Source organism: Amblyraja radiata, chromosome 16 (assembly GCF_010909765.2).
Source record: "Amblyraja radiata isolate CabotCenter1 chromosome 16, sAmbRad1.1.pri, whole genome shotgun sequence".
Lineage (NCBI taxonomy): Eukaryota > Metazoa > Chordata > Chondrichthyes > Rajiformes > Rajidae > Amblyraja > Amblyraja radiata.
In genome coordinates this window covers 22,382,126-22,405,071 of record NC_045971.1, presented here as the reverse complement: position 1 = coordinate 22,405,071, position 22,946 = coordinate 22,382,126, and the positions used below count along the sequence as shown (strand labels likewise).

At 41.4% G+C, this 22,946-nt stretch overlaps 2 long non-coding RNA genes across 3 annotated transcripts; both read left to right on the top strand.

Moving 5' to 3' along the window:
* Positions 1-710: 710 nt before the first annotated feature.
* Positions 711-22,250, top strand: LOC116982045. Of its 2 annotated transcripts, none has more exons than XR_004414338.1 (3): positions 711-812; positions 4,609-4,700; positions 21,684-22,250. It is a non-coding gene; the product is annotated as an uncharacterized LOC116982045 (long non-coding RNA). The 2 variants fall into 2 exon arrangements; XR_004414339.1 differs by having other exon boundaries at positions 711-846.
* On the top strand, positions 5,197-17,112 carry LOC116982044. Its single transcript, XR_004414337.1, has 3 exons — positions 5,197-5,230; positions 13,061-13,065; positions 17,084-17,112. It is a non-coding gene; the product is annotated as an uncharacterized LOC116982044 (long non-coding RNA).
* Positions 22,251-22,946: the final 696 nt, after the last annotated feature.

Genomic DNA, 22,946 nt, shown 5'->3' with positions numbered 1-22,946 from the left:
CCCCCCTCAATATTTAATGTATCTGTAACTCTCCCAATTGAGGTAGCTCGTCCATCAGCCTGGAATAGCGGCTTGATTAGACTTTCTGTACAAAATCTTAAAGAACAGTATAATTTCTCAGAGACCGCCTCAATTTTCTGGTAGTTGGGTCTCTAACCTACAACAATGCAGAACGGAGGCAACGATTCATGGTCCAGAAGATAGACACAGAAAGCTGGAGTAATCCAGCAAGGTCCAGCATAGTTTCTCAAGATATTGGCATCGGAGCGCTTGGCTCGGTCGTTTCAAAATGACCATAAGGGATCCGGGGGTAGGAAATATCAGTCAGACCAGACCCCGAGGAGGTATCTCAGAGAGACATGGACTTGTAAACCTCACTGCTATCACAACCCCCCAAAATGAAACAGATTCGCAAAAGGCTCAGAAGTTTAACTGTGTTATAATGGTGTTTTTTTTTAATGATTGGATTGCAATGGTTTGAAATATCACGCTAATCTTCCTACGATATTCACCAACACTGATCATCTGTAAGTTTTGCAGGGCTAAACCCTTTAAACCCCGTTGTCCATTGGTGATGCTCCTGATACAAATTCACTTGGCAATTGAAACTAAACGCCAAACTCCACCTTGCACCCTCCTCCCCCCCCCCCCCAATATTAATTTATCTCTCAGTCCTTCTCCCTCGCTCCGCCCGATAGGGTTCAAAAGATAACGCACCCAGCCCTCGGCTCGACCCCTTAAACCCTGTGATCTCGATCTGAAAAGTCTCGTTCATCCAAGTCTGTCCATATGTAATGATGGACTAGGCACTGGTGCGTGGCAGACATTCGAACCGCCGCGGGGAAGGTTTGAGCAACTCAATGAAGATGCTTTTTTTTAATGGTCGAAAATTTGTTCAAAAATAAATAGGGGAGGAAAATAATTGTGAGAAAAAAAACAACGATTGCAAGGCGGGCTTCCATTAAATTAGTTTAAATCGTAATGGTGCGTCCACAGCTAAGCACAGAACAAAAACTATTGTAGACTTTTTTAAATCTTTGTAGGTTTAAGATTTCTTTCTAACAAGAAACAAACAAAAAAATGAGTGTTCAATCCACTCCATGCAATTGAAGAATGAAGTTTCTGATAGCATTGGGACATCTGCGCTGCGTTAAACTCGCTTACATCAACACTCTTGCAGCTGCAGATGGGACGAATTAGTTAACATGTTTTGGGGTTTTTAGAATAGGGAAGGAATGTAAAACTGTATGGGTTGGCATTTTGTCCACGAACGATGGAGCGAGGAAAAGATCGCTCTAAATTTAGTTGTTCGTTTTCTTGGGCGAGTACAAATCAAAACGAAGATTTAAACAAAAAAAAATAGCAATGATGGATTCACGCCGGAGTTATTGGGCATTAAAGGGGGCAGCTGAGTTGACGGGGGGCGGAGATAGTGTTGCATTCTATCGTCCTGTATCTAGGAGCTTGAGAAAGACCGTGTCCCTTGCCCATGATTACAATGCGTTCGCGTCTCTTTTACGTTCTCAGCTCACCAGCACAACTCCAAGTGAAGCTGGCCAGAAATAGCGTCTATCATTTCCTCGGGTGTTCGTCAAAGCAGTTTCAAAAGCACTGTTTATTCTCTGCCTCAGAAGACAGTGGGGGCCAATTCTCTGGATGCTTTCAATATAGAGCTTTTAAAGATAGCGGAGGCAAGGGATAAGGTGAGAAGGCAGGAACGGGGTACTGATTGTGGATGATCAGCCATGATCACTTTGAATAGCGGTGCTGGTTCAAAGGGCCGAAAGTCCTACTCCTGCACCTATTGTCGATTGTCTGTTGTGTATCGTCTATATGTTGCTCAATGCATCTCAGAATGCACCCTGCCAAGTATCATAATTGGATTCAGAGGAGAATTATACTTCAAAAATCCACGAGGGTGCTTTTTTGAAAGTTGGTTCGATTGACAGATCGCAGTCCTCGTTGAGAAAGATAAATGTCGATCACTTTCAGCTAGTTAACTAGTGAATGTGGGTTCCCCGCAAGTGTCATAGATGCATCCCTCCCCACACTCCTCTGTGTCCCATAGTTCTGTTCTCGCTCCTCCTCCCCCCAGATGGACAAGAAAAGACTCCCCCCCCCCCCCTGTCCCCACCTTTCACTCAAGCAGCCTTAGGATCCAACACAACACATTCCCACCACATTCAACGTGATCCCACCGTCAGTCACATCTTTGCATCCCCATCATTTGCCACCTTCTGCAGAGGCAGCTTGTTCACCTCCTTGGTTCATTCATCCCTTCCCAACCAAACCACCCCCTCACCAAGTACTTTTCACTGAAACTACATGAGACATAAGTTCATATTATCAATGATAGGTGCAGAATTAGGCCATTCGGCCCATCAAGTCTACTGCACCATTCAATCATGGCTGATCTATCTTTCTTTCTTAACCACATTCTCTTGCCTTCTTCGCATAACCCCTGACATCAGTACTAATCAAGAATCTATCTATCTCTGCCTTAAAACATCAATTGACGGCCTCCACAGCCTTCTGTGGCAAAGAATTCTACAGATTCACCACACTCTGACTAAAGAAATTCCTCCTCATCTTCCTAATGGAACATCCTTTAATTCTGAGGCTATGACCTCTAGTCCTAGACTTTCCCACCAGTGGAATCATCCTCTCCACATCCACTCTATCCAAACCTTTCACTATTCGGTACGTTTCAATGAGGTCCCCCTTCATCTCCAGCGAGTACAGGCCCAATGCTGTCAAACGCTCATCATATGTTAACCCACTAATTCCTGGGATCATTCTTGTAAACCTCCTCTGGACCCTCTCCAGAGCCAGCACATCCTTTCTCATATATGGTGCCAAAAATTGCTCACAATACTCCAAATGCGGCCTGACCAGTGTCTTATAGAGCCTCAGCATTACATCCCTGTTTTTTGTATTCTAGCCCCATTTCTCCCCTTCCTCCCACTTACATTCCTTCCTCTGGCTTCACAATTCTCACCTCTTCTATTCATATCTCACACTTTTAGTCTTTTTATCTCCCGCCCCCACCAAAATCAGTCTGAAAAAGGGTAGTCACCTAGTGATATTCTCCAGAGATGCTGCCTGACCCACTGAGTTACTCCAGCACCTTGTGTCTTTTTTTGGTAACTAGCACCTGCAGTTCCTTGTATCTTGTGAAAATATTATACTTATATAATATGGAATTTTTAGTCATGCACTAAAGTATTTATTTTTAAAAGCTCTATTTGCAGTATTTTAACTTCTTCCATAATCATAAGTGTATGTTCCAGTCTTTGTAAAGAACTGTATATATAAAGTTTAATTAAACCTTGCTTTCTATTTTCTTGTATATTGTCAGTGTTTTGATTAAATTGCTGCCTAGCCTCTAAACGCAGGGAACTTGTTGAGCTAAATTCTGGATACATAGAAAAGGGGAAGTTCTTCATGCCAGCGAGGATTGCATATTGTTGGATTAGTTAGTTGTAGATTTTAATCTATTATGTTCAAATCAAATCTAAACTCCAAATGATATGGGGCCATTTTATTCATTCTCTACTCCAAAGAATTAATCTATTGATTATATGTTGTATTGCCTCCAAAAGATATTTCAATTTTTCTTCACCTCTTCCATTCCACCTATAACCCTCAATCTGACTTTACATTTCATTCCGCTTATCTCCTTATCTGACACCCTTTTGTCTTCTGCACACATCTGCCAACCAAGCCCCTCTCCCCTTATCTGTACCCTTGTCAGGCCTTGTCCTGCCTCCATGCCTTGTTCAGCTTTCTCCCCTTAATACAATCAGTCTGAAGAATGGTTCCAACACAAAACTTCACTTACCAATTCCCTCCACAGATGCCGCTTGTCCCGCTGAGTTCCTCCAGCAATTTGTGTTCCAGCATCTGCTGTTCCTTGTGTCTAGGTTACTTTAGTTTAGAGATACAGCATGGAAACAAGCCCTTCAGCCCACCGAGTCTGCACCGACCAGCGATCCCTGCAACACTATCCTACACGCACACTAGGGACAATTTACATTTGCACCAAGCAAATTAACCTACAAACCTGTGTGTCTTTGGAGCACTGAACCGATACCAACAGGACTGAACCCGAGACCCGGATCTCTGGCGCTGTAAGGCAGCAACGCTACCACTGTGCCATTGGACCACTGTCTCTATATCAATTTCTTTCCTTTTCGCTTGCTGTACCTGAATGTTTATTTCTCTTCTATTATGACCACTCTTTCTCAGATGATTGTTTACTGTAAAGTTATTAATGTCTATCTCATTGGACAACATTAGATTTATAATAACAAATGCCCAATTTGATTTTTAATACAAGGAGGGATTTCTTTAGCCAGAGGGTGGTGAATCTGTGAAAATCATCGCTACAGGTGGTAGTGGAGTCCAATTCTTTAGGTATTTTTAGTGGAAATTGGCATATTCTTGATTAGTAAGGTGTCAAAGGGAGAAGCAGGAGAATGGGGTTGAGAGGGAAAGATACTGTAGATCAGCCACAATTGAACGTCAGACTAGACTTGATGGGCCGAACGGCCCAGTTCTGCTCCTATGATTTATGAACTTATGAACTTGTTCGTGTATCCATCTCAGGTGCAGATCAAATCACGGGGAATACTAACAATGAGCAAGCAAGCAAAGAGATATCAAGATTGCAAGGGAACAGGAAACCGAGGAGATTAAAGGTAAGGGGAATTAATGGAATAATTTTCAAGCGTGACTGGTAACCCTAACCAGCAAACTGTTTTTCAGGTATTAAGGGTTGGAAGTGGATCATGTTTACCCCAAATACCTGCACATCACAGGATTCTGCTCTCTATGGGCTGAGATACAGTAAATGTTGACTGTTGCTAGAAGATCACCAATTCATTGAAGGATGAATTTTGATTTGCCCATCGCGTGTAATGGCAGAATAGTCCAAGCTGCCGCACCGTGTGTGGAAGCATGCACTGACATTCAGTGCAGAGGTTTTAGACTTTAGACTTTAGAGATACAGCATGTAAACAGACCCTTCTGCCCCCTAGTCCGCATCGACCAGCTACCCCCTAACACTAACACTACCGTACACACACAGGACAATTTTTACTATTTTACCGAAACCAATTAACCCAACAAAACCCCTATGTCTTTGGAGTGTGGGAGATAACTGGAGCACCTGGAGAAAACCCACGTGGTCACAGAGAGAATATACAAACTCCGACAGACAGCATTCATTGTCAGGATCGCACTATTATTGTTTGTTTTTTGTGTGTACGTGCGTGTGCGTGTGCATGAATATATACATTTATATATGATCTATATATACATGTGTATTTGTGAGTTTGTGTACAGTTCATTCAGAAAGTATTCAGACCCGCTTCACTTTTTTCACATTTTGTTATGTTACAGACTTATTTTCAAATGGATTAAATTCTTTTTTTTGATCATCAATCTACACACAATACCCCAGAATGAAGAAGCGAAAACAAGTATTTAGAAATGTTTGCAAAGTAATTAAAAAGAAATAACTGAAATATCACATTTACATAAGAATTCAGACCCTTTGTTATGACGCTTAAAATTGAGCTTACGTTCTTCCAGTTTCCATTGATCATCCTTGAGATGTTTCTACAACTTGATTGCAGTCTACCAGTCGTAAATTAAATTGATTGGACATGATTTGGAAAGGCACACACCTGTCTATATAAGGTCCCACAGTGCATGTCAGAGCAAACACCAAGCCATGAAGACGAAGGAATTGTCCATAGACCTCCGAGACAGGATTGTGTCGAGACACAGATCTGGGGAAGGGTATAAAACAATTTCTGCAGCATTGCAGGTCCTGAAGAGCTCAGTGGCCTCCGTCATCTTAAATGGAAGAACTTTGGAACCACCAGGATTCTTCATGAGTAATCGGGGTAGAAGAGTCTTGGTCAGTTAATTAGATAAATCTGGAATTAGCAGAAAAATATATACGGTGATCATTGCACTAATGAATTGCTACAAAAACCTAACCGCTTTATTACTGCCCTGAAGGGAAAAACTCTATTGCCATTACCTGTCCACCGTTCATGAGCCCACAGATCCATTGTAATGTGATTGACTCATTAATGCCTTTTGAACTGATCGTGCTGGCTATTTATTAGGTACTATTCACGGTTAATTAGGAATGGTCAATAAATGTTCGCCTTGTCAGCATTTGCCCACATCAAATAAAAAAACAAAAACAAATTCATATAAAGTAATTTATATAGAAAACTGATGATGATCAAACCATGGGATGCTAACAGTGAGCGAGAAAGCAAGGACCAGAGGACATACAAATAAATTGCATGAGGAACAGGTAACTGAGGAGATTCGATATAAGGGAACTAATGGAATAGGTTTTTGATTAGTAAGGGCATCAGAGGTTATGGGGAGAAGGCAGGGGAATGGTGTTGAGAGAGAAAAATAGATCAGCCATGGTCGAATGGCAGAGCATACTCGATCGGCCAAATGGCCTAATTCTGCTCATGTCTTTTGGAAATAATTTTCAAGCATGAGGAGAAGCCCTATCCATCATAATATTTTTCTGATATTTAAGAATCAGATTGAGTGAGAAATATTATTGAAGTGGGAAATAATAGCATAGACATGCATAGAAGAGAAACCTTACAATAGGAATCTCCAACACCTGGAAGGAAGAAGAAAATGAAAAGATTTTCAGGTTTGTTAATTGCAAAATATTGGCGTTCACTGGATTGCTAACCTCTTACAAAGCCCATTGAGGAGTGTAGCCTTATGCACACGGAGCTCGAGGTGCTCAAATAAAACGTGTGTGTTTATTCATAAGCTCTTCAAAGACTTTCTCTTCCTTTATAAATTGCTGCAAGTAAGAGAACAGAAAGGTACATGGCACAACCTTTAAAAAAGTTGACATCAATCACAACCAATATTAAATGTATGCCTTATATTAAAAATAAATAGCTACGGCATATTTACTGTCTCTATCAATGTAATCGAGTTTCATACTTCTGCACTTCCCATGATCTGCAAAGTGGTGCTGATTGATTGATTTAATTGATTGATTGAAGCATGGAAAGAGGCCTTTGGCCAATGGAGTCCATGCTGAACATCGACCACCTGTTCACACTACTTCTATGTTATATCACTCCCTACACATTTGGTACAATTTACAGCAGCAGGCTAACCTACAAACCAGCACGTCTTTGTGATGTGGGAAACTCACGCATTCACAGGGACAACACGCAAACTCCACACAGGCAGCACCTGAGATAAAGATCAAACCCGGTGCTGTGAGGCAACAGCTCTACCAGCTGTGCCACTGTATCAGTAATGTGTAGGTGTCATGGATCTACCCACAGTCTTAATACACATGCTTTATCATGCAGAGCGACACTCATACTGTATCTACAACTTGTGCTGTGATGCTTTCCCTGATTGCTTCTCGACCCTGTCCCTTTAAAATTGGTAAGAAGCTTTTAGATAGGCACATGGATATGCAGAGCATAGAAGGATATGGTTGGTGCAGGCAGAGGAGATTAGTTTAATTTGGCAATAGACAATAGGTGCAGGAGTAGACCATTCGGCCCTTCGAGCCAGCACTGCCATTCAAGTGATCATCCCCAATCAGTACCCCGTTCCTGCCTTCTCCCCATATCCCCTGGCTCCGCTTTCTTTAAGAGCCCTATCTAGCTCTCTCTTGAAAGTATCCAGAGAACCGGCCTCCACCGCCCTCTGAGACGGAGAATTCCACACTCACAACTCTCTGTGAGAAAACGTGTTTCCTCATCTCCGTTCTCAATGGCTTACCCCTTATTCCCAAACTGTGGCCCCTGGTTCTGGACTCCCCCAACATCAGGAATATGTTTCCTGCCTCTAGCATGTCCAAAACTTTAATAATCTTATATGTTTCAATAAGATACCCTCTCATCCTAAATTCCAGAGTATACTAGCCCAGCTGTTCCAACCTCTCAGCATATGACAGTCCCGCCATCCTGGGAATTAACCTTGTAAACCTATGCTGCAATAACAAGAATGTCCTTCCTCAAATTAGGGATCAAAACAGCACACAATAATCCAGGTGTGGTCTCACTAGAGCCCTGTACAACTGCAGAAGGACCTCTTTGCTCCTATACTCAACTCCTCTTGTTATGAAGGCCAACATGCCATTCGCTTTCTTCACTGCCTGCTGTACCCGCATGCTTACTTTCACTGACTGATGAACAAGGACCCCCTATTCAGGAAGGAGAGCATGGACATTGTGGGCTGAAGGGCCTGTTCCTGTGCTGTCCTGTTCCAAGTGAATTCAAAGCGGACAAGTTAGTGTTCTCCATTCATTAACATTTCAGAGAATAATCCTATTATGGAGTCTGACATTGCTTAATATTTTATACCGAAAATGGTATGCTGATCTTTCATAGTGACTTTTATCACTGTTTTCTCATTGCAAACCAATCTTTTTCTTCCCCATTTGAAGCTGGGCAATATGGAGAATTGAATTCACTGTACGTCATAAACTGTTGTCAAATAGCACTGAATCAAGGTCAAGTTTAAGTTCAACATTATTGTCATTTGCACAAGTACGGGGAGGTACAGGTATAGTAAAAAAAATCTTGCATACCACAGCATCGTAGGCGCTTAGATTTTGACCAAACACAAAATCATTTTGCTGGGCATAACACGGTACAGACCGAATTCACTGATGACTTCTGCTCCTGTCAGCACCCCATTAATACATAGTCATGGAGTCATTTAACATGGAAACAGGCTATTCGACCCGCTGAGTCATACCATCACCAACCACCCACTTATCCACTAGAGGCGCCCCATTGATGGCAGCCTCTGCCTACCATTTGTCTGTTTGTCTATCTATTTTTAATTTTTAGTCAGTTTTAAAAGTTTGTGTTGGAGATTTCTTTCACTTTTTCTATGTGGGGGAGGGGGGTAGGGTAAGGGGGAAACCGTTTCCCAGTCACTTCCTGGCGAGGATACGCCAATTCTCTGAGTAGCGCCCTCGCCCCGGTCCAGAGCTTCAGCAACGGCGGAAATTTCACTGTACCAATTGGTACGTGACAAATAAATGTATCTTGTATCTTGTATCTTGTATCTTATCCTAAACTCATTTTATTGGCTTCACATTAAATCTCCCCAGACTCTTCCACTCACCTACACACGAGAGGCAATTTCCAGGATGATAAACCAATCACCCTGCACATCTTTTGGGACTTGGGAGGAATCTGAAGCATCTGGAGGACACCCAACTAGTCACAGTGAGAGCGTGCAAACTCCAGACAGTCTGCACCCGAGTTTAGGATTATAGCCTGGACTCTGGCGCTGTGAGGCAGCAGCCCTACAAGCTGTGTCTGGACTCTAAATAAACATTGAGACAAGGGTATTGCTTATCATTTACTGTACTAATTGGAGTCACATAATAACCTCAGCAAAGACAAATAGTTTTATTGGCGTTTGGAACCAACACTGAGTATTAATCAATCTGCCAGTGAATTAGTATTTTAATTTTATGCTCAAGTAATAAAGTTATTGGATTATAAGTTCAAGTTCAAGTTCAAGTTAGTTTATTGTCATGTGTCCCTGTATAGGACAATGAAATTCTTGCTTTGCTTAAGCACACAGAAAATAGTAGGCATTTACTACAAAACAGATAAATGTGTCCATATACCATGATATAAATATATACACACATGAATAAATAAACTGATAGTGCAAATAACAGAAAGTGGTTGGTAATAATCAGAGTTTTGTCCGAGCCAGGTTTAATAGCCTGATGGCTGAGGGGAAGTAACTATTCCTGAACCTGGTTGTTGTATATAACCAATATTAAGGCAATTATTTTGAAAGGGTGAAGTTTGTAAATATTAATGTTGACAATGATTGAACTTTCAAAACCAAAATACATATTATTTTTACATAAGTGCTTTGTTTGTATGGACTGAAACAAGTGCCAACTCCATCATTTACATACATCACTGCATCTGAAACTGTGAATGGCTCAAAGAATCAGCCCATTTTATACTTGCACTGATTCTGCCTTCCTCTGTCCCCACTTTGAAGACCATTTTTTGCTTATATATATCAATTTCTGTTTAGGAAGATACAATTAAATCTGGACATTTCAGATCATTGTGATAAAATAAGTCTTCTCTTCCCATAGGTGTTTTTTTGACCATCTTCAGAGTGTTTCATTTGCTTGCTGATTATACTTAATCCATCCAACCCGACATAATTTTAACATTTTAATAAATCAATCAATTCCAGCTTCCCTAGACTTTGCACAGAACTGATCTCATTCAGTCCTACTCTCGTACAAAGAGAATCTCTTCAACCCTGACATTCCAGATTCAGGAACAACTACTTCCCTGCCATTATCAGACCACCGAATAGTTCCTTCCAAAGAGTGTAGTCCCGATCTTTCAGCCTACCTCATTTCAGACACTATATCATTATGTAACATTATACTCTACACTCTGGTATTTTTCTCTTTGCTCTACCTGTTGTATTTGTAAATGGTGTGATTATACTCATGTATGGTATGATTTGATTTGACTGGATAACACGCAAACAAAATATGTTCACAGTACCTCAATATTCATGATGATAAGAAACCCATAACAATACCAATGCCAATACTCATCATTTCTCTTTCATTTCATGTGGCATTTATTGAGTTTTAAGAAGTCACTATTTCATATTTATGATCCTGGGTTTTGGTTTCCATGATAAGTGGAAACATCTCTCTTTTCATGTTACCAAACTATTTCATAACTTCAAAGCTCTGTTTAACACAAAAGCTTCAGGTCATCCCACCACTTTTCTTTTCAAGGGACAAGAACCATAGTCTGATCTCTCTTCCCTGTTGGTTATGAGCTTTGATTCTGTTCATATAGATATATAATAATATGTGATGTTACAGATCAAGTCTTTGCCCCTAATGTTAGGTAGATCAACCAACAAGCATCTAAAAGTGAAAGACTGTTTAACACCGCTGATTGCACGCTCCCCATGGGAATGATGCCTTTGGGGTGGCACGGTGGCGCAGTGGTAGAGTTGCTGCCTTACAGCACCAGAGACTCGGGTTCAATCCTGACTATGGGTGCGATCTACACGGAGTTTGCATGTTCTGACCGAGTGGGTTTTCCCCGGGTGCTCTGGTCTCCTCTCACACGCCAAAGACGCATAGGTTATATATCGCTTGGGCAGCTTACAGCCCAGTGGTATGAATATTGATTTCTCTAACTTCAGTTAGCCCCAGCATCCCTTTTCTCTCTATCCCTCCCCATCCAAGTTGCACGTGCTTCTTGTTTTCACCCAACTAAAAGTGAACAATGGCATTTTTCCTTTATCATCCTCATTTTGTGCATATCTTTCATTCATGTTCTTTATCTTTCCACATCTCTACATCTCTCACCATCTATATCTCTCATTTCCCTTATCCCTAATCAGTCTGAAGAAGGGTCTCGACCCGAAAAGTCACCCATTCCTTCTCTCCAGAAATACTGCCTGTCCCGCTGCGTTACTCCAGCTTTTTATGTCTATCTACAGGTTTGTAGGTGAACTTGGCTTCGGTAAAAATTGTAAATTGTCCCTAGTTTGTAGGATAGAGTGGGATTGCTGGTTGGTGTGGGCTTGGTGGGCCTAATAAATAACATTGAATACGACAAAGTTCTGATGATGTGCTGTCTGTAGTTCTGAGAGGCCCCCATAAAGAGTCAGTAAAATCAATGGGAGCATATGGCAGAATAATGTTAGTATTGGGAAAAACACAAGAAGATCCTTGAGATTTTTAAACCATTTTAAACCATTTTAAATTATATTGAAAGATGCTACACTGAGATGTAATGGAGATAGTTATTAAAAATGGGGAGTCGGAACTTCAAAATCAATTCTAAATAAGAAAGCCAACCTTCTCTTTACTCCACATGATCAATAAGATTTAGTCATAGAGCATGAAATGCTGGTTATCTAAACGTTAACGGCACTGGGGAGATTGTTGATGTGTAACTGTGCGACCGTTTCTTAAGAGGACAATTTTAATATATCAGCTGGATCTTTGCGATTCTAGTTTTTCTGTGTATCTTCACAGTTATATTTTAAGTAAGAGTTTCGCACGTTTTTGCTCTTTGAAAAACACCTCTTGTTATGAATGAAGGTGACTTCAAAGAGTAAAAATGTGTGAGTGCACAACACACAAAGTAGTTTAATCACATTTCACATTTTATTAGTGCATACAAAATACAAAATTCTTGTTACAAATGCAGATTCCTTTGTCTCCATGAACAGTATAATGCTTGCAGGAGAGGGTTAACATATCGTAGATTTTTTTTGTGCATTCCTGCAACTTGACATCTACGTGGCACTCTGTAAATATAAAACACATGGAGCTAACTCAGTCCAGTGAAAAGCTGTAACATTCGTTTAAAAATTTGGTTCAACTGTAAAGCCAAGCAGACTCAAAGTATTGGCATTAATCACAATGAATGGTCTTGAAAGCTTTCAGTCAATAATAAGAGGCAGCGAAATTACCATGATATAGACATGCGATAGATAGAGATATGTATAGCATGGAAACAGGCCCTTCAGCCCACCAAGTCCATGCTGACCATCACCCACCCATTGACACTGATCCTGCACTAAACTGTATTGTCTGAAGAAGGATCCCGACCTGAGGCAATCACCTATCCTTTTTCTCCAGAGATTCTGCCCGACCCGCTGAGTTACTCCAGCATCTTGTGTCTATGTAACTGTATTCTCACTGTATTGTTATCAATTACCTCAGATTCTTCCACTCACCTACATATAGGTGGCAATTTACAGATGCCAATTAACCTGCCAACTCCACATGTCCAAACAGGAATGACGTAAGCCACAGTGTGCCATTCAACCACTGCTAGTGATGTTAATGCAGCAAAAAAAAGCCTTATACATCGTTTCAGTGTCCCAAACCAGATAATTCAGATACAAAAGCCTACACAATCCTTTTCTCATCCCAATCACGGATGGTATGCTTACCTTCATCAAACACGACATTGACTATGAGAGTCAGGAGGTCATGTTGCATCATTATAGTACTTTAGTTAGGCCAGGGAGTGTTGTGTGTAGTTCTTGTCACCCCATTACGGGAAGGGTGTGGAGGTTCTGGAGAAAGTGCAGAAGAGGTTTACCAGAATGCTGCCTGGATTTGACGGTATCGGCTATAAGGAGAGGGTAGACACAAAATGCTGGAGTTACTCAACGGGACTGGCAGCATCTCTGGAGAGAAGGAATGGGTGATTTTTCGGGTCGAGACACTTCATCACATAAGGAGAGGTTGGACAAACTTGGAAGTTTTCTCTGGAGCATTGGAGGCTGAGGGTAGGCCTGATAGAAGTATCACAAACGATGAGAGGCATTAATAGGGTAAACAGTCAGAACTTTTATCCCACGGTGGAAAAGTCAAAAACTAGAGGGCCTAGCTTTAAGGCGCAAGGGGCAAAGTTTCATGAGATGTGAAGGGCACGATTTTACACAGAGGATGGTGGGTGCCTGAAATGTGCTGCCAGGGGTGGCGAAGGAGGCAGATATGATAGCAGCATTTAAGAGTCTTTTAGATGGATATTCAGGGACTGGAGGAATATGAATCATATGGCGTCAGATGAGATGACTTTAACTTGGCATTATGTTCAGCATGGACATTCTGGCCAAAGGGCCTGTTCCTGTGCTGTACTTTTCTATGCTCTATGTTCTATGTTCATCACCATTCATGAATCATTACTGGTAACACAAACCAGGAAGCAGCGCACTGAACTTACAATTATGCCTTCTCCACCTTCCCCACACTTTGTGGCTCATATGTTCTAATGAGCAAGTTAAATTCCCCATGGATAGAATGTTAATATTGATTCATGTTTCACCATTAACAATTAGACAATAGAATAAGATATCAGTTTATTAAATTTATCACCCAAAATGGCCTAACTGAATATTCCCAGAATTTGCCGTTTTGTTTTTAGAAACTCCAGTGCTTTGATTGGGACAATTGATAAACAAGAATGAATGAAGTACAGAGTCTGATGTTATCTTTGCTGGTTGTAGTGCTGAGGGCATTGGATGCTTGTTCCTCATGTTCTCTGCTGCCAACATCTGCGACTTGTTCATTGTCTGGACTAGGTGTAATCCTCTGGCCAGTGAGTGGGCACTGCATGGAGAGACTCCTACATCTTGAAATCTTTGACTCTTTAGTTTATTAATGCCACATGCACCAAGACATAGTAAAATAAATTGTTTTAAATGCTATCTAGTCAAATCATACTATAAATGTCTACAATCACACACAAGTTAAAGAGTGAAACGCTAAGGACACAAAGTGCTGGAGTGACACAGCAGGTCAGGCAGCATCTCTGGAGAACATGGATGGGTAACGTTTCAGGTCGAGACCCTTCTTCCGACTGATCGTGGGGGGTGGGGGAGAAGAAAGTTGGAAAAGCGGAGAAGAAAGTGGCAGGTAATAGATGGACATATGCAAGGAAATGTTTGATAGGCAGATGGCTGGCCCGCTATACTCAAACTCAAACTAAACTAAAAAAAACTGCCTCTGCCCTTTGTCCCGACCACCTGCCTATCAACCCCCCCTCGCATATGTCCATGCTTTGACTTGCACCTCCCCTTTTCTAGCTTTCTTCTAGCTCCCTACAATCAGTCTGAAAAAGGGTCTCTATCCAGAATGTCACCTATCCATGTTCTCCAGAGATGCTGCCTGATCTGCTGAATTACTGCAGCACTTTGCGTCCTTTTGTGTATTAACCAGCATCTGCAGTTTCTTGTTTCTAAAAGAGTATAAGTAGATCCTCCTCTGGCTTGGCATACAAAGAGTCGCCATCTTGTACTTTCAAGGCTCAAATCTCTGAAACGTCCGATCTGGGCCTAAGGAGATGTGTAATTAATTATTTTCCCACTCTAATGTCTGGTGTGCTGGCAGCACTGGATGAACAATGTAGGGGTTGGTCTGGCCCAGCACAATGCTGTTGTTTCCTGACACCATTAATCTGTGCAGGTACTGCAGGCTGCACTTGATCCAGTCACTCACCCACCCGGCTGCAGTGGAACCTCACCATTGCCGAACATCCACCACATAGGCTATCTTTGACATAATGTCCTGTGCACGTACAAGTCTTAGAAAATAGTCTCCTGATTAATCAGGCATGCATTGTCCTTCGGGACAAAATGTTCAACAACAGCTCAACAAAAACTTGTGTGAATGTACAATACACCGAATAAATGAGGTAAAAGTGGTTAACTGTTTCGAAGAATCGTGTCGGAGGTTTGATGGGGGGGACTGGCTTCTTTCTGCCCAGTAGACTCTGTGCAGGATCTGAACTTTGAGGTTGTATACTTGTCCGATTGAGGCCATCATTGTTGATACTGCTGGATTCTAATTCAGTAAAAACAAAATGGCAACATAAAAGAGAACAGCTTCATGAACTTTTTAAGAAGGAACTGTAGATGCTGGAAAATCGAAGGTAGACAAAAGTGCTGGAGAAACTCAGCGGGTGCGGCAGCATCTATCGACCGAAGGAAATAGGCAACGTTTCGGCCCAAAACCCTTCTTCAGAAATGTTGCCCATTTCCTTCGTTCCATAGATGCTGCCGCACCCGCTGAGTTTCTCTAGCACGTTTGTCTAGCTTCATGAAATGTGACTATTTGAATGTTTTTAAAGAAGCAGCGAAGAGCAGTTACATATTGAGCACGAGTTATGAGCACAAGATTTCTTCGTAACGGATTAGATCTGCTTCAATAATCTTCAGCTACTGTGACGATACAGTCACAGTAAATGCGGGTAAATTTGTCCCCAAAGCATCAAACTCTTCAATGAGCAAAATCATTCCATCAGTCTGCTTGGGGATTGTTTTGTCCGAAATGGTACATATCTTGGATACATTTCAGACCTCCATGATTAAGAAGAAAGGTAACACAGGGCACATGAAACTGTATTGTGTAATTAGATGAACTAACATGAAGAAAATCAACAATATAAAACCAGACTGTCCAGCTATTTTTACGGGGGGTTGTTAAATTTGCTTCACTAAAAGGAAGACCTGTTAAACACATATTTTTATGACAATGATGCTATACATTTAAGAGCCTCTTTAGACCATAATTTCTAAGGTAATTATGGCAATATACTAAAATCTGGACCTGCTGTCAGTCTAGACACAATATCTCATTAAAAATTGCTTGACTACTTAGTTTCTATTATTTTGATTGATTAAAGGTATTACTACAGTTCACAGTTCAGGTGCAAAAATTATATTTTGTTCTACACAAAATTATTGAGTGGAACCATGTTTTCTTTTTGCCGTTGGTTCCATTGAGAAAATTGAGGCTGAGAGAAGTATATAAAATCATGAGAGGCATAAATAGGGTAGACAGTCGAACCTTTTTTTCCCAGGGTGGAAACGTTAAAAACGAGAGGGCATAGCTTAAAATGCCATTCCATAAAATATTTAGTTTTGATAGGATGCAAATCTTTGAAATTGAGATGCATCTGTACAAGAAAGTCTTCTATTCTAGTAATCTATGGGGAATGAAATTAAGTGTTGGAAGGAACTGGAGATGCTGGTTTACACTGAAGATAGAGGCAAAATGTAGGAGTTACTCAAGGGGGTCAGGCAGCATCTCAGGAGAAAAGGGATAGGTGACGTTTCGGGTTGAGACTCTTCTTCAAACTCCTGAAGAAAGGTCTCAACCCAAAATGTCACATTCCTTTTCTCCAGAGATGCTGCCTGAACCCTGAGTTACTCCAGCATTTTGTGTCTATCTTGGGAATGAAATCAATTCTTCTTAATTTAGTATAGTTTAGAGATACAGCACGGAAACAGTCCCTTCGGCCCGCCAAGTCCGCACCGACCAGCGATCCCTGTACATTCACACTGTCGTACACACACTAGGGACAATTTTTACACTTATATCAAGCCAATTAGCCACCAAACCTGTACGTCTTTGGAGTGTGGGAGGAACCTGAAGATCTCGGAGAAAATCTACGTGATCATGGGGAGAATATACAAACTCTGTACAGACAGCGTCCGTAGTCAGGATCGAATTGGGGTCTCTGACGTTGCAAGTGCTGTAAGCTATCATTTCTACTGCTGCGCCACTTTGCTGCCCATGGAAGGATCTTGATTGATGTTAGATTAGCAGCAATGCCCAAATGCAGAGAAGGGCAGCCCTAATATTCCTAGCAATCTGGCTGAAGAACGTATGGGAATTAATCGGCAAGGTGACTTTTATTCGCGACAGCTATTATCATCACAATCAGGCACTGGGAAATACTCGGAGTTAGCCCATAAATTATGGACAATAACGTAATGTCCAGGTTATAAAAGTCTAATATGTAAACTAATAGTCACTACCTCCTGTGACTATTTGCAAAGTTTTGAATCCCTTTTAATTTCTTTCTTTCTTTTTACCGAAATTCATCTTATACTGATAACAATGAAGAAGGAGGCCATTCAGTCCATTGGGTCCATGCTGCCTTCCAGGGGAATAGTCCAGTAAACCTATTAAACACATTTTCCCTCCTCTTTTCCAGCAGTAATTTATATTCTACCACTTACCCATCAGATCCCTATTGTATCTTAGTTTACCATTTACCTACAAAAAGTGATCATTAGGATGTGGGCAAGAATTTAAGCCCGCACTAGAGACAGCAAGCAAAATTAGAATGGGGTAGATGAGGATTGAACCCAGGTCTCTGGAACTCTGATACAGCAACGTTAGTCGCTGTGCCATGGTGCAACCATTGGTTCCCTTGTCGATTATGTTCATTAGACACTAATGTGCGAAAGAAAATTATTAACTAGCTGTGGGTAGCAAGGAACTGCAGATGGTGGAATCTTGAGCAAAATGCAAAGTGCTGGAGAAACTCAGCGGGTCAGTCAGCATCTGTGGAGGGAATGGACTGTTGATGTTTAGGATCAGGACTGAATGTCATTGTCCATTCCCACCGCAGATGCAGTCTGACCTAGTGAATTCCTGCAGCACTTTGTATTTTTCTAACAGGCAGTGGGAAAAGTTTAGACTATAACAACGTGAAACAATTGGAAATCTATTTTATATCACTCCTGATATCTGGTAACGTGGAAATTAAAGGTAATAGGAATGAACATTGTTGTTACCTGTAAAATTCCATTGAAATTTATTCATCAGGAATATTTATTTCCATTTGTGTCTAGTTAGTTGCTACCATCCTGTCTTTCTCTAGAGCAGCATAATGTCACTTGGAAATATTTAGAGCCTATTTTATTGGCACATTCATCACAGTTATATTCTACCACTTACCCATCAGATCCCTATTGTATCACAGTTCATCATTCTGACACAGGAGTTTAATTTAGTTTAGAGATACAGCATGGAAACAGGCCCTTCAGCCAACCGACTCCGCACCGACCAGTGATCCCCACACATTAACATTACCTAACACACACTAGGGACAATTTAGACTTATACCAAGCATTTTAACCTACAAACCTGTACGTCTTTGGAGTGTGGGAGGAAACCGAAGATCTCAAAGAAAACCCACACAGTCACGGGGAGAATGAACAAACTCTGTATAGACAGCACCAGTCGTCAGGATCGAATCTGGATCTGTGGCGCTGCAAGTGCTGTAAGGCAGCAACGTCTACTGCTGCACCACCATGATGCTGCCCTTTTATCTTCGGTGAATTACGCTCTCATTAAACTCGTAAATATAAATGAAATACGTGCATGTGAATCCTTTGGTTGCTCACAGTACAAAGACTGATCTTAAGGCAATGTCTATATTACTAAAAGTCTGATCTTGACCACTTCCTGTTGGTCTGTATATTGATTTTAGAAAAAACGCTGCCACTTACAGCTGTAATTTTTGGCCATCTTACTCAGAGTAAGGACAAGAGGATTTTCCCCATCGATGAAAAATAAAAGAGTTATTGGTGTTTAAAAAATGTTGAGATTCTCTCTCCTGAAGGCCACGCTCCTTCCAGAGGGACTATAAAAGTCGGAAGTGTTGAGTGCCTCAGTCAGTCTCTGCAAGATGGGGGAGCGAGAGGGTCACGTCTCTCAGTCTGAGCTGTGAATAACACTGAACACATGTCTACTAAACTGTGAGTGTGATTTTACTGACCTTGAGTGCCCTTAATGTGGTTTGAAAATGAAAATGTGATTGGTTTGAAGCGAAGCACTGCAAATGGCCGTTGGTGGTGGTTGGTTTGAAGTGAAGCACTGCAAATGGCTGTTGGTGGTGGTTGGTTTGAAGTGAAGCACTGCAAATGGCAGTTGGTGGTGGAAACTTGACAACTTCCTGTTTGCACTGTATATTGATTTTAGATAAAACGTTACCACTTACGGCTGTGAATTTTGGACATCTTACTCAGTCCCCCTCCGCTCATCAGGTGCAGAGGATTCTTCCCATCAATGAAAAATAAAAGTGTTATTAGTGTTTAAAATATGTTGAGAATCTCTCTCCTGTCAATAATGCCATGAAAGCCACACTACGTCAGGTGGGAGGGGGAGGGACTATAAAACCCAGAAGTGTGGGTGTGGCTCACTCTGCAAGATGGGGGAGGTAGAGGTCACGACTCTGTCTGAGCTGTGAATCAACTGAACACATTGAATGTCTACTGAACTGTGAGTGTGGTGTTTATGTGGTGTTTATGTGGTGTTTTGTGTGGTTTTATGGTGGTTTCACCCTGCTTGAAATGCTATGAAACTGCATTTGAATGTGGTGACCTTGCACCCTGCTTGAAATGGCATGAAACTGCTCTTGAATTTGTTGGCCTTGCATCCTGCTTGAAGTGGTCGGAAACTGCACTTGAATTCGGTGGCCTTGCACCCTGCTTGAAGTGGTCTGAAACTGCACTTGAATTCGGTGGCCTTGCACCCTGCTTGAAATGGCATGAAACTGCACTTGCATTTGGTGGCCTTGCACCCTGCTTGAAGAGGTATGAAACTGCACTTGAATTCGGTGGCCTTGCACCCTGCTAGAAATGGAATTTCAAGGAATAGCCGTGAGTCAACTGCCAGCCCAGCAGCCGTGAGTGAGCTGCCACCCCAAGAATCCATTTGGCCCACAATTTCCCATACTAGCCCTCTGGAAACCAGTCCCTTCAGCCCACAACACCCATACTAGTGCTCCAGTACTAATATTGGAGAGCAAATATTGGAATTGGTGGAGAGGTGGAATATTGCATTGGGGGACCAGCCCTCCCGTGTGAACATGGGACCCAACGGGTCCCACTTAGTCTAGTATCTCCTATAGTATGAAAGGAGCAAGTTTTTTAGTGGAACAAGTGAGCAGTGGATGCCTGAAACATTCTGCCTGGGTAGGCGATGGAGGTGGCAGATATGATGGTGGCATTTTAAAGGCTTTTAGATTAGCACATGGATATGCAGGGAATTGAGGGATGTGGATCAAGTGCAGGCAGAAGAGATTGGTTAATCTTGCCAGTGTGTTCATTGTGGGCCAAAGAGTCTGTCTCTGTGCTGTACTGTTCTAAGTTCTAATGAAAGCCCTTAACTTCGAGCTCTATTGCCTCGAGCAGCTGAAATAACTTTGCTTGTGTTGCAACTAGCAAAGTGATCGGAATATCCTCATATGTAACCAAGTAAAGTTCTTGACTCAATGAAAATATTGATCTCTGAGTATTAGCAAATTACTGCAATATACAGGGCTGGCACTAGGCTTTTGAATTGATACTTAATTTGATTAACATGAGACTGACAGGTTTACATTTTCTGTCCAACAGTGGAAACTCGTTTAATAAACCCCAAACACTGGATGCACTTTGCTGTTATCATGGAATTGCTGGGACAGATAGCAACTAATAATAAGACTGAGGGAGTTAAGTTTATAAAATTCTCAAAATGCCCATTTTCTGCCTGGAAACATTTTAAACTTGGCTTTCTGCGATGCGCCATATGTGACATCCATATGTTAGGACTGTGTGTCTTGGAAAGAAGCTTGCGTCTTTTACTTTGAGTGATTCCAGACTTTAATTGCGATGCTACAATTGTTTAAATATAAAGTTGAGGCAGTTTTCACATTAAATCACACTGGCCTATAAACGATGCACAAAATTACCCAAAGTGTTATTCCACATACAAATAAATGGTCATTACAGGAACCCTTTGAGAGCTGAGTTATAAACCAGTCATCACCAGCCTGCCATTTACAATATCCTTGGGACATTTCGTAAAATCCAAAGTGTTGCAGTAACTCAGCAGGTCTAGCAGCGCCCGTGGAAGGAACAGATAGGCGACTTTTGGGGTCAGGACAAATCTTCAGACTGATTCCTTCCACAGACGCTGCATGATCTGTTGCGTTCCTCCAGCACTTTGTGTTTTTCACCAGATTCCAGCATCTGCAGTTATTTGCATTTCCCTGGTGCATTTGATTTTATCAGTAAAAAGGATTTCTACACATCTTTTGCTCCAAAAATATTTATTTAATGTTTTTCAAATGTATTCTTTTTGGAGGTGGTCCAGTAGTCAGAGGGTTAAGGAAATTCCTATGTATATGCAAGAACAATTTTGTCAATTCCTTGACTTCCTTCCCAGTTTTTCTTTCTGCCTAGTCTTTTTTTAAGAGGGTGAAACAGCTGCCAATAAGATAACTTGAAATGCATTAATATTTTTCTTCTTTGTGCTTCCTTTGTAGGATCTTTTGTTAATTGAATAGAAAGCAGTCACATGCGATAGTTACGGCACGGTTGGCGATGCTACATCTTGTCCAAAAATGACCGCGATGGCAAGATATGCTGGAAACAGTCCCAACCTGATTCAGAATTTTGCTTGGTTCATTTTTGAACGAGGTAGCATCAAGAACTTAAGAATTAACTGAATAAATGACCAGAAAGATTTCTGGAGGAATTCATAAGGCTTTGTTCCTCTGCCTCATTCTGCATCCAATGGCATTGTGTTTCCTTTCAGCTTTCCTGTGCAAGACTTGCACCCAGCTGTAACCAATCACCCAGCTGTGCGTTGCCAAGCTTTTTTTTTCTCAAATATGGCTTTTTTTTCCAGCAGTATCTTGTTCCTGCTGTACATGTGTGTTTAATCTGTCCTTCATTATACAGTGAAAACTAGAATGAACTCATGATAAAAACTAGCAGAGAATGATGGTGTATTTGGGAAATATTGAGGGAGCACTAATACCTTTCCTCGGCAAGGCCAGCAGCATAATCAAGCTGAGTTGCACCCTGGCCATTCCCTCTTTTCCCCTCTCCCATCAGGCAAAATGTGTGGGAGTGTGAAAACGCACACCTCCAGAATCAGGAACATTTTCTTCCCAGCTATTATAAGGCAACTGAATCACCCTACCACAACCAGAGAGCAGTGCTGAACTACTATCTACCTTTTTGGTGACCCTCGGACTATCCTTGATCAGACTTTGCTGGCTTTACCTTGCACTAAACATTATTCCCTTATCATGTAAATGGCTCAATTATAATCATATTGTTTTTCTGCTGACAGGATACCACGCAAAAAAAACTTTTCACTGTACCGCAGTACACGTAACGATAATAAACTAAACTAAACTAAAAAAGTAAGGTGTAGGTCCTGTTCAAGTGCAATACAAGGCTGAACCATGCATTCATTTTAAGCTCACGATAGTGTGATCATGGTACTTCTGCTTGGGTCGATGAATAAACTCAGGGCAGTATATGAATTATTCACATGAGTTACTTTAAGTGATTTATGCTAGGTTTTAATGAAGTAATGGTCTCTTTGGTAAATTGTGTAGTGTTCATTGAGATGTTGATGAGGTTTGGGATATTTTTTCAGGGTTGTCTCTTGCATTTCTTCAGGGCTTAAATCAGTAACTGAGATCTGACATGGCGCAGATTCAACTTTTTGCAAAATGAGAAAATAACATGTCAAATCATAAGCTGATGTTCACTGTCTGCGTTTGCTTGAAGAT